Genomic DNA, 12,235 nt, shown 5'->3' with positions numbered 1-12,235 from the left:
TCTTATATATATATATATATATACTTAAAAAAATTATTATCTAAATATGTATTCAATATATTTTTGATGAAGATTCATAAAGGTATGATTCTTTGCTTTTTCTTGTATAATTTGTGACATTTCTGTATAACATTATTTGAATTTATATTTTTTCTTTTACTTTAAATTTTATAATTATTTTATAAATTATGCTAAGATAATTTTTTGTTCTTTTTTAGGTTTTATAGGTAAAGATTTATGAGTTTGAATTTGAACATTTAAAAAAAACAGTTGACACTATAGAAAAAAGTAAAATGAAGATGTTTCATATTTAAATTGCATAAATATGTGTATTTAATTACGTGAAAAATATATTATCTAAATATGTATCCAAAATATTTTCCATAATATGAATTCATAATTCATTGTAAAAGTATGGTTTCTGTCTTTTCTTGTATAATGTGTGAAATTTCTGTATAACATTTATTTATATTTATATTTTTTCTTTTATTTAAACTAATTATTTTACTGTAAACATGAAAAGTAAAATTTATTGCAAACCTATATATAATAATAAAGATGTATATAAAAATGGTGATGTGACCCTCCCTAAGGTTTCAATCAATTTTATCTTTTTTTTGGCCTTTTTTCTAATTTTCTAATTAAAAAAAATCACCTAAAAAATGAAAACCATTAAAAATAATCATATTTGTTATATTTTCATCAATAGCTATATTCAATTTATTTTGTCATTAAAATTACTATTCTCTTACCTATAATATTTCTCAAATTCTCATCAATTAACAAATTATTTCATTTTATTTAAAAAGAATTACAACAAACTATTCACGGTAATTAAATTTTTATAATTTTATTTGTTTTGTAGTTCTTTCCGTGCTTTGCTCCCTTTTTTTTTTACTTTTCTTTTTTGTTTATCAAAAACAAAAAAATTATATCTTTATATGATATAACTGTATTTCTTCTATCTACTTTATTTATGTTTTATTTTATTTTATTTTAATTTTAATGTTTTATCTCATAACGTAAACTATTTTATTTTTGTATAATATCATTAATTCTTTGACTTTTAAGTTTTTTTATTCATAATTTAACTATTAAATTATAAAATTTAAGATACATTACGATATCTCTATTTTTAATGACAAAATAAATTTACAAGCTTTCTGTTTCATGAAATTTCAACTTAAGATTATTCCTTATATTTCATTGTTTTTTTTTATAGTATTATTATATTATCAAATTCATGTTTTAACTTGATACGGTGAAGAAAACTCTTAAATATTGATTAATTATAAAAAGGTTGTCATACAAGAGATCAAAAAAGTGGACATTGATTTTGCATTTTGATTTTTATCTTTTTTTTTTAAGGTTCGAAGGAAGATGAATGTGTGTTTATTTCTTCATTAACTTTTGTAGTTTAAATTTTTACTAACTTTTTATTATTGCAACTTGCAAGTATGTATTTTCGTTTAGATGTAAATTATTTACGTGACTTTCTGTGTAATACTACAAATTACTAACAAAGGTTTTAAAAAATATTGCACAGAGGACTATTTATATTTTTTCTTTAAAGATTTCTCAATTTTGTTCATAATTTTTCTAATTTAATGAAACCCTTATTTGAGATTATCTATCTTTTTTATTTCATATTTGAAATAGTGTTTTTCTTATTTTTTTTTTAAAAGTCTTTCTCAGATAACTATTAAGACATAAGTTGAAGAGCCAAAGAGGCACTTATCTCAAGGTAAATCACATACATTCGAGAAGAGTATTAACTACTACTAAAGTTATACTACACCATATTTTTACTTCAAGTTTCATTTCATGAATAGTTTTTTAGTTTTTAAACATAGAAAGTGTAATTTAATTTTTTATTTTGTTATATGCTCTTCCGTTCTATGATATTTATCTTCTCGTATTATGTCAAATTTCTTTTTTAATTTGAGGCAGGGCTATGAAGTAAGATACTTTTACTAAATTAACTTTAAATATATCTTGAAAAAAGTATATTTCTTTAACCTATTTTTTTAATTATATAAATTTTCTTTTGATTAAACAAGGATAAGATTGAAATAAAAATCATTAAATTCTACATAATGTATAACACAATTCGAAGAAAAAGTAAATAAAATAAAACTCTGTTTTGAAATGAAGGGAGTATGTAATGTAAGAAAGTGAAAAAAGTTCAAAACACGTTCTTTATTATCGTTAAAATTATGAAAGTTACTATAACATTTTGATTATCTAAATATTAATACTCTTCATGTCTATAAAAATATAATTAGCTAGAGAATTCAAATATACTTAGCAATTTAAATTGGAAATATAATTTACAAATGCTCATTTTTATGTTTTAGACATAACAATTTCTATATATTATTAAATTATTTTATACTGAAGGAATATTGATTGTATTGAAGTGTTAACCTAATAAGGGAATATATGGGAGATATATATAGGAGATATAAGAAGGAGTACTAATCCTAATAGGACTAGGATTAAGGAGAACTAATCCTAATAGGACTAGGATTAGTACACAGTAAATACTAGTATTATTTAATACTATCTGTTATTATCCCCCCTCAAGCTGAGCTGAGCGGAAGCGAACGGAAGCTTGGAACTGAGGTAATCGTGCTGTCGGCTCGGGAGAGGCTTGGTGAGAATATCAGCCGGTTGTTCTTCAGTGGGTACATACTGCACAGTCATGGTGCCGGCCTGAACTTCATCGCGAACAAAGAGACAATCGGTATCAACATGCTTCATTCTGGTGTGTAGGACGGAATTCTTGGCCACACAGATGGTTGATTTGTTGTCACAATAGAGAGCAGGAACAGTGTGAGTGGCGCGGAGTTCGCGAAGAATATATGTGACCCACATGGTCTCAGCAGCAAGAAGAGCAAGGGCGCGGTATTCAGCTTCAGTCGAGGACCGAGAGACCTTGGGTTGTTTTTTTGTACACCAGGAGATCAGGTTCGGTCCCAAAAAAACGAGAAACCCCGATGTAGATTTTCTGTCATTTTTATCATTCGCCCAATCTGAATCTGAGAAACCCCGAAGCTCCAAGTCCCCGGGTCGAATGAGTAAACCACGACCAAGAGTGCCAAAAATGTACCTGAGAATGCGTTTTAGACAATGGTAATCATGTTCACTTGGTTGATGCATGCGCTGAGCAACTCGGTTGACAGCAAACTGGATGTCAGGACGGGTAATGGCCAGATACTGTAGAGCCCCAATGAGGCTGCGGAAGTGGGTGATATCGGCAAAGGGGGTGTCGGCTCCATTCGTAGACGAAGAGACTGCCATCGGTGTTGGTTGACTGGTGCATTTTTCCAGTCCAGCTTTCTGCAACAGATCTCGAGCATATTTTGACTGATGAAGAAACAAGCCGCTGCCTGTCCGAGAAACCTCCATTCCCAGAAAATAATGTAACGGGCCAAGGTCCTTCATTTTGAAGGTAGTATGCATAGCTCGAGTGACATCCTGAATGAGAGCTGCAGTAGAGCCTGTAATAATGATATCATCTACATAGACAAGAAGAATGACTGTACCGTGTGCTGAATGTCGAGTAAACAGACTCGTGTCGTGTACGCAACACGTGAAGCCGAGTCCCTGGAGGAACGTTTTCAGACGTGTGTACCAAGCACGGGGGGCTTGCTTGAGCCCATACAGAGACTTCTGGAGTTTGCAAACATGTTGAGGGAAGCGGGGATCAACATAGCCCGGTGGTTGCGTCATGTAGATAGTTTCATCAAGCATGCCATGAAGAAAAGCATTGGAAACATCCAACTGATTGATGAGCCAATTGTTGCGCACGGCGAGTGACAGTACCAGGCGAATGGTTTCCTGCCGAATAACAGGACTGAATGTCTCGGAGTAATCAAGCCCATACTCCTGATTGTAGCCTTTAGCAACCAAACGAGCCTTGTACCTGGAAATACTGCCATCCGCATTGTGTTTAATTTTGTACACCCATTTACAGCCCACTGGGTGCCGCCCATGGGGCTTAGGTACAAGAACCCAAGTTTTCTGATCAGTCAAAGCCTTAAACTCGTCATCCATAGCATGACGCCAATAAGCATTTTTTGAGGCAACAGAGTAGGTTGTTGGTTCACTATCGGGAAGGGGTGTATTTGGTAGTATGGTAGCCTGAAAGGTTTTGGGTTTAAAGATACCGTCTTTGCCACGGGTTAACATGGGATGAGTATTGGGGGGTGGCACGGGCGGTGGTGATTCGGGGGTGGCCGGGAAGGACCCAAAACGGATCGGGCTGGAGATGTTGTGGGTATGGGGTGGTTCGGGTTGGTTGTGAGTGTGGGTGGTGGTTGCGGGTGTATTGTGGGTGACGGTCGAAGGGGTGATGAGGGGTGGTTGGGTAGTGGGTGGAGGTGTGGGGGAAGGTGGTGAGGGACCCTGTGAGTATGTTGGAAAAAGGGGAAGGACGCCAATGAATGATGTATTTGTGGAGGAGGAAATAGACTCGTAGGGAAACTCATTTTCGACAAATTTGACATGACGAGATATGTAGACTTTATGAGTTTGTGGGTCAAGACAGCGATAACCCTTGGAGGTAGGATGATAGCCCAAAAAAATACAAGGACGGGATCGGGGTTGTAATTTGTGAGTAATATGAGGGCGTAGCCAAGGGTAGGCAAGACACCCAAAGACGCGGAGGTTGGTATAATTGGGAAGTTCTTGGTAAAGGAGTTGATAGGGTGATTTGTTGGAGAGAGTGTGACTGGGCATTCTGTTAATGAGGTAGTTTGCGGTGGCTAGAGCTTCTACCCAAAAGGAGACAGGGAGATGAGATTGATGTAGAAGAGTAACCACCGTTTCAATGAGATGGCGATGCTTACGCTCAGCCACCCCATTCTGTTCGGGAGTGTATGGACAGGAGGTTTGATGTATAATTCCCAGGGATTGCAGAAACTGGCCAAAGATGTTATTGACATATTCCTTTCCATTGTCACTTCGAAAAAGTTTAACATGAGAATTGAATTGTGTTTTGACCATTTTTTCAAAAGTGACAAAGGTGGTGTATGCCTGTGATTTGTGTTTTAGTGGGTACAACCAAGTGTATTTTGTAAAATCATCCACAAAACAAATATAATAGCGAAAACCAGCAAATGAAGGAACAGCAGTAGGACCCCATAGGTCAGAATGAATAAGTTGAAAAGGTGCAGTTGTACGCTTCTCAGATAAAGTAAAAGGTAATTTATGAGATTTAGCAATTGAACAGGAGTCACAATTGTTTACATGAATGGAAGAAAAACCTAATTGAGACATTAAAGAATTTATTATTTGAGTAGACGGGTGACCCAGACGACTGTGCCACAACAGACTGTGGCCATCAGCCGAAAGAGCCACCGGAGCCACAGGAACGCTTTCTGAAACTGGGTGGGCAGACGAACTTGTGCCAGGAAGAACGTACAGACCATGCTCACAGGGGCCCTGAAAAATCACCCTCTTGGTAGTATTGTCTAGGATCTGAAAATCATTAGAGGTGAACAAGAGTGAGCAATTATTGTCTTTTGTGAATTGGTGAACTGAAAGGAGATTGGATTTAATACAAGGGACGTGGGTAAGGTTACCTAGGTGAAAGATAGCGGTGGGGGTTTTAATGGTACCCGTGCCAGTGTGAGAAATATTAAGGGACTCACCGTTGCCAACAGTAATACCATTGGAGCCATGATATGGATTTGGAGCGTTAAGCTTGGATAGATCAGAAGTAACGTGCATGTTGGCCCCAGTATCCAACAGCCATTCAGAGGAAGGGCCGGCTTGAGATGCATAATTGGCACGGTTATCACTATTTCGGCTCTCCTCATACCGAAACCAGCAACGAACAGCGGTGTGTCCTGTTTTCTGACAGATTTGACAAGTTGGACGATCCCGCTCGTAAGTGCCCTGCCCGCCGCTGGAAGATGACTGCCCGCCGCTGCCGAAGGAGTGCAGGCTGTTGTTGCTGTCGTGCTGCTGACCGTCGTACGGAGGACGACTGCCCTGCCGACCGCCGCGCCCGCGGCCTCCGCTGTTTCTGCCGTAGCCGCCGCGGCTCCCCTGCCGGCCGCCACCACGCCCCCCGCGATAGTTCTGGCTTGCGGTGAGGGCGGTGGCCGGCTCCATAACAGCGGCTTCTCGGAGAAGAAGTTTGCTCTCCAGATCCACGTTGATTTCTTCACTTTTTAGCCACGAGGAGAGAGTAGCCAGGTCAACGGGCGTTGGACTGATGCGAACCGCCTGTTTAATGGAGGAGTAAGCTGATGGGAGCCCCCGAACGACGCACATGACGAGATCTTTTTCGGGAATGATTTCGTTCACGGTGTCGAGGGCTGTGATGATGGTGGAGACCTCGTCTAAATACTCCGCCATAGTTTTCGTGCCTTTGGTAATTGTGTGGAGACGATCACGCAATTGAAAAATATGAGAGTGGGAAATTGATGCATAGCGTGTTGCGAGGGCCGTCCACAGGGCTGAAGCAGTTGTGTAGGATCGGACGTGTTTCTGAACCGTGGGAGAGATGACCGCAATCAAACATGATCGGATCTGGCCATCCACGGCTTTCCAGGCGGCATGGGCCGGATTGGTTTTTTCTGATTTGTCCGTGGCGGTGATGACTGCCGGCGGCGGTTCTGTGCTTCCATCGACGTATTTGAGAAGGTAATTGGCCTCAAGGGCTGTAAGAACGGTGATTTTCCATGTAGGGTAATTTATGTCTGATAATTTTTCGGGAATCAGGGCATGAAGATGCCTGAGAAGGAGTTTAACGCCAGAAGGAAGTGAATCGAGAGGATCCACCTCGGTTGTCATGGCTGCCGCCGCCCAAGAGAAGAGAGGGAACGATCGGTGCCCTAAAGAGAGAAAAAAAAAACCTAGAGAAAAGAAGATCTAGGTTTTCTGGCTCTTGATACCATGAAGAAATATTGATTGTATTGAAGTGTTAACCTAATAAGGGAATACATGGGAGATATATATAGGAGATATAGGAAGGAGTACTAATCCTAATAGGACTAGGATTAAGGAGTACTAATCCTAATAGGACTAGGATTAGTACACAGTAAATACTAATATTATTTAATACTATTTATTTAATACTATCTGTTATCATATACATCTTCTACAATCTATTTCAATTATCATATAATTACCTGTTGATTTATTCTTCTTTTATTGTTTTTATTTTTCCACATTATAAACTTTATGTAAAATATTTTTTGAAGTATAAGTGAATAAATTTTTTTAAAAGTATATAATTTGAAATTCAATTCTCTATCTTAAATCTATTATATTTCACAAAATCACATATATTTATAAATAACTATAGTTATTTTCACTTTCTTATGGATAGACTATGTTTTTTCTCTCCAATTATCTTTTTAACGAGCTTTGTTTATCTTTAAGCTTGTTATATGACATTAAATCAATTTATGTTTTACGAAATATGAAAAAGTACTTTTCTTCCTTCATGTAATAGTAGTGTATTATGTTTGTTAGAAATTAGTACAATGTGAATAATAAGTTGAATTCAATTTTTAATATATTTAATTTAATTTGAACTAAAAACTTTTTATATTCAACTAATATGAAAAGATTAATTTATATTTTGATATAATATTTTAAATTACCTAGTAAATAAATAAATTAGAATTAAAATATATATTTTTAACATTCACTCAAAACCAAATTACGCTGATGATGTAAGTGGAATTTTGCATGTAATAACTATATAAATATTAAAATAAATCAAGGGAAAAATGAAAGAGAACAAATGTTTTGGACTAATACTTTCATATAGTTTTTGAATATCTAATTTTTTTTACTTAAAATAGCGAACTAATATAATCCAATTTACAAATTAGTCAAATTAATTTTTAAAAAATGCAACATGACATTTAAAATGAATGAGGGATAAATTTGTTAAATAGACTATGAAAAACATAAATTTGACCAACACAGAAAAACTATATGATTAAACATAAATATCCGTTCATGCATAACGTAATTACGATGACATATAAATAGAAACCAAAAATATGTATTCAAATATGAATTGAATAATATCGGGGGAAAAAAGAGTCAAAAAGTGGGGGTGCTGGCAAGCGAGGAACAAAGTGAGCATCAGACACGTCCATGTCAATGGGCACTACCTTCTAGCCTGCCTGGAGGAATTCGTTAAATAGACTATGAAAAACATGAATTTGACCAACATAGAAAAACTATATGATTAAACATAAATATCCGTTCATGCATAACGTAATTACGATGACATATAAATAAAAACAAAGAATATGTATTGAATAATATCGTGGAAAAAAAGAGTCAAAAAGTGGAGGTGCTGGCAAGCGAGGAACAAAGTGAGCATCGACATGTCCATGTCAATGGGCACTACCTTCTAGCTTGCCTGGAGGAATTCAACTCTGAGATCTAACACACGCGTAGGCATCGGTGTTTCTTTTGTTTGGCACAACTGGAGGAAAACACCGGGCAAACCACCCCCTTCATCTAAACTCTTCTGGTTACAGAAGTGGTTTAGGGTTGGACTTGAATCGTGTGTTGATCTCAGCTCCACACCCCCTGGAGGTGAACTATGCACTTATCCTTTTAGTTTTAAAGGACCATTTTTCCTTTTGAATAGCCGATGTGGGACAATAGCGCTTATACAAAAATTTTATTAGTCCAGTAAATTCTTTGTTTGACTACTATGCCAAAAGTGTACTATTTGTTTTTTTATGGTGAAAAATGACAAGAAACTTATGTCACTAATAAGATGGAAAGTAGAAAATTAAAGTAAGGTGAAAAGGACATGAAGATGTATAAGAATGAAAAGGACAACAGTTTGTGGTAGATAAATTGTAGAAAATGTAATATGTGTTGGGATAAATTGTAGCTAAAGTATATCCTGATTGTACAAAGAGTGCTATGCATATATATATGCCAAGGAGTACATTTCACAGGTTTGGATAACGTATAGTTTCCAGTTGTATGTGAATTCTCGCAGCATGTTTCAGTGATACATAACTCCCTTGGAATTAATGACCGATTATCTTCAATTTAATTTCGTACCCCCCTACTTCGTATGTTGATGCTGCAATGCTAGATGACATAATACTTGGCAGAAATGTCTAGTGATTTTGTAGAGAATATGTTGTAAATAAACAAAATGGTGCATATGTCAGTGGTTAATCAAAATTTAGCTTGCTTACCCTCACTAAGTTCTTCAAATGCTGATGAGGAATATGTCAAAACGGTGCTCTTGTATTGATTTAGATGTCAATAATGTTAAAGTAGAAATAATTAGGCCCAAAGAATGTATTGACACTTTTATTTATCAAATAAAAAAGAGATTTATTTTAGCAATTTATCATTATTTTGTTGGATAAGAAAGAAATTGTAATATATGTATGCTTAATTTTGACGTTAACTTTAAGAGTAGACAATGAAATAGACAGCCTTGAAATAAAAAGAAAGGGATCAAAATTAAAAGGAAAATAGACAAAATCCAGCAGCTTACCTTGTTCTATTGGGACAATTATATTCACAAAGCAATTCTCAGTCGACATAGCAATGATGCAAAATCATTCAGATTGAGTTTTCAACCAATCCTTAAATCGTCAATCGCATAAAACTAATGAAAAATGAATAACTTTATCAAGATAATAGTATGTATATAGTAGTAACAAAATAATGCATAACACTAAAACTTATTAACTATCATTTTCAAAAATCTGAAAGTCATCAAAATAAGAATTTCTAATATCCAATTACTAAGTCTAAGAGTATCAAAGACACCAATATAAATGAAATAAAGTAATTTGTGTCCGAAAACTAAGGACATCAAGTAATGACCGAGAGAATCCAATCCAAGCTCGAATGAATAACTCACCCTTGAACCTGATATGCCGAGACTTGCTAGAGTTGAGGTCGAGTCGAATTCAACGGTACACTTGCTGGACTCCATGAAAGGAAAACAAAGAAAAATACAAGTAGGGCTCAGTACGAGGCAATATGTACTGAGTAGGTATCATCGGTCAACCCAAAATAGAAACTAACATACGATGAATAATAGTATGAACTCAACTACGACACTTAACAGGTGGTAAGTAACAAACAAAATGAACAAGTGTCAACAACACTAAAGTAAGTATGTAATAAGTTAACGATATCAAGATCATCCATGAGGACTCATGCCTCCAACTGAACTATTGGGAAATTGAGTTCTTTGAGATTGAATACATTCTGTTAATTCAATATGTTTTTTCTTTAATACTATAGTGTCGAAACGTGACACTCCAATTCAATTATAATGTGTCGGAATGTTACACTCCAATCCAAGAATACCATATCGGAATGTGACACTTCGATCCTAGAATACCGTATCGGAATGTGACACTTCGATCCAAGAATATCGTGTCGGAACGTGACACTCCGATCCAATAATACCGTGTCGAAACGTGACACTCTGATCCGATAATACTGTGTCGGAACGTGACACTCTGATCCAATAATACCATTAATTTATCATTTATTATCACCACTTTCAATTCATTGATAATATTTCATCAAGCCTTTTTTATTCAAGGCATCACTTCGATAAAGAAGGTTCAAGAATATAAATTCCACGGTCTCAAGATTTTAGACTAATCACAAAACACACAAACAAACCACATAACCACAGAATCAAGTACATAGAAAACTTCACAATATCATTCAACACATATAAATCACTATTAAGAGTTTACTATCGAATAGCATAAACCATGCATAACCTACCTCCACCGAAGAATCGAAGTCAAGCAAACTACTTCTCCAATACTTTTCCTTTACGCAATGCCTCCGAACCTTTCCAATCTATCAAGTATATATGCATAATTTGTAAATTAACGAGTGAGCCTAAATCCAAAAATTCACCTACTTCTATTATCAATTTCCTAAAGCTCAAACCTAAGTATAAATCTTAATTCCTCCAATTAGTCTAACTTTAATGATATTTGAATTATACCATACACATGATATTTAATTATATAAACCAATATATCAAAACTTGAATCACAATATATTAACTATAAAATAACGATTTTGAAAAAAGAACCCACAAACTACAAACCATGAACAACTCACGTGAAGGTAACCGTTCCAGCATCTCATACCATATACCATATTTTCCTATATAATAATATAAAGCAACACTACCCAGTCCTCAATCCATATTTTTTTTTTTATTATTATTATTATCCTTACAATAATTACTTCACACAATTACAATGCAATTTAACCCACCAAAATTTATATGCCCATAATGTATAGAAATCAAATTTCTAAGTTCAAACCTATTTCAATAAGAAATATTAATTTTATAATTGTTTTCTCTCAGCTAAGAAACAAATATATGAAAATCGAATGAAAACATTAGAATCAATAGGGAACATTAATTATTCTTACCTAATGCGTCCCTTTCTTCCTTTGAAGTTTGTGCAACCATTGAACTCCTAATTGTTTCATTGTTACTGTTATCCAGTTCCCATTAAAAAATTCTATCCAAAAATTTACATTCTAAATCCAACACACTGAAAGTTTAATCATAGTCAACTACTTGAAGAATCGGAGAAAACAGTCTCACCAGAAGTCGTGTCATTCAAATTTTCTTCACAATTTTGTGTCTGCTTCTATTTTCTCTTGTTTCTTCTATAGATTATTCATTATCCTAATGATCGACCAATAAAGCTAACTCATGCGAATCAAAATACAATAATGATCGACCAATCAACACACAAGGTACCAATTTTCCAACAATGTAACTAGTGCCCTTACTTCAAAAGAAATTCCCACAATTCATATGGTTTTGAGTACAAGATTCACTCAAACACTCATACAAGATTCACTCAAACACTCATACTCAGAAGTAATTTCAAGTACAATTAGTGCTCAATGTCATAGACTTGCCGTCATTTTCACCGCTTAGACTCTCCAGACTAGATTCTAGGATCACTATAGGATTTTTTTTTGTCTTGTAACGTAGGCTCAAGATCGGGTGTGGTACATTTGGATACTTTTAGCGACTTTTTTGGCTTGTAACACAAGATTTTTTTTTAATTTTTTACTTATTCATGTTATTATTGGTACACTAGTAGATATTTTTTTTTCTAAAAGTATATGTACATACATATCTAACAAAAAATGAGAAAAATATAAAAAAAAATAAAAGTTAGGAGCGGAGGGTTAAATACGATGGGTAGAATTG

This window comes from Solanum pennellii, chromosome 7 (genome assembly GCF_001406875.1).
Source record: "Solanum pennellii chromosome 7, SPENNV200".
Classification (NCBI taxonomy): Eukaryota; Viridiplantae; Streptophyta; class Magnoliopsida; order Solanales; family Solanaceae; genus Solanum; species Solanum pennellii.
Note: the sequence above shows the minus strand (reverse complement) of the source record.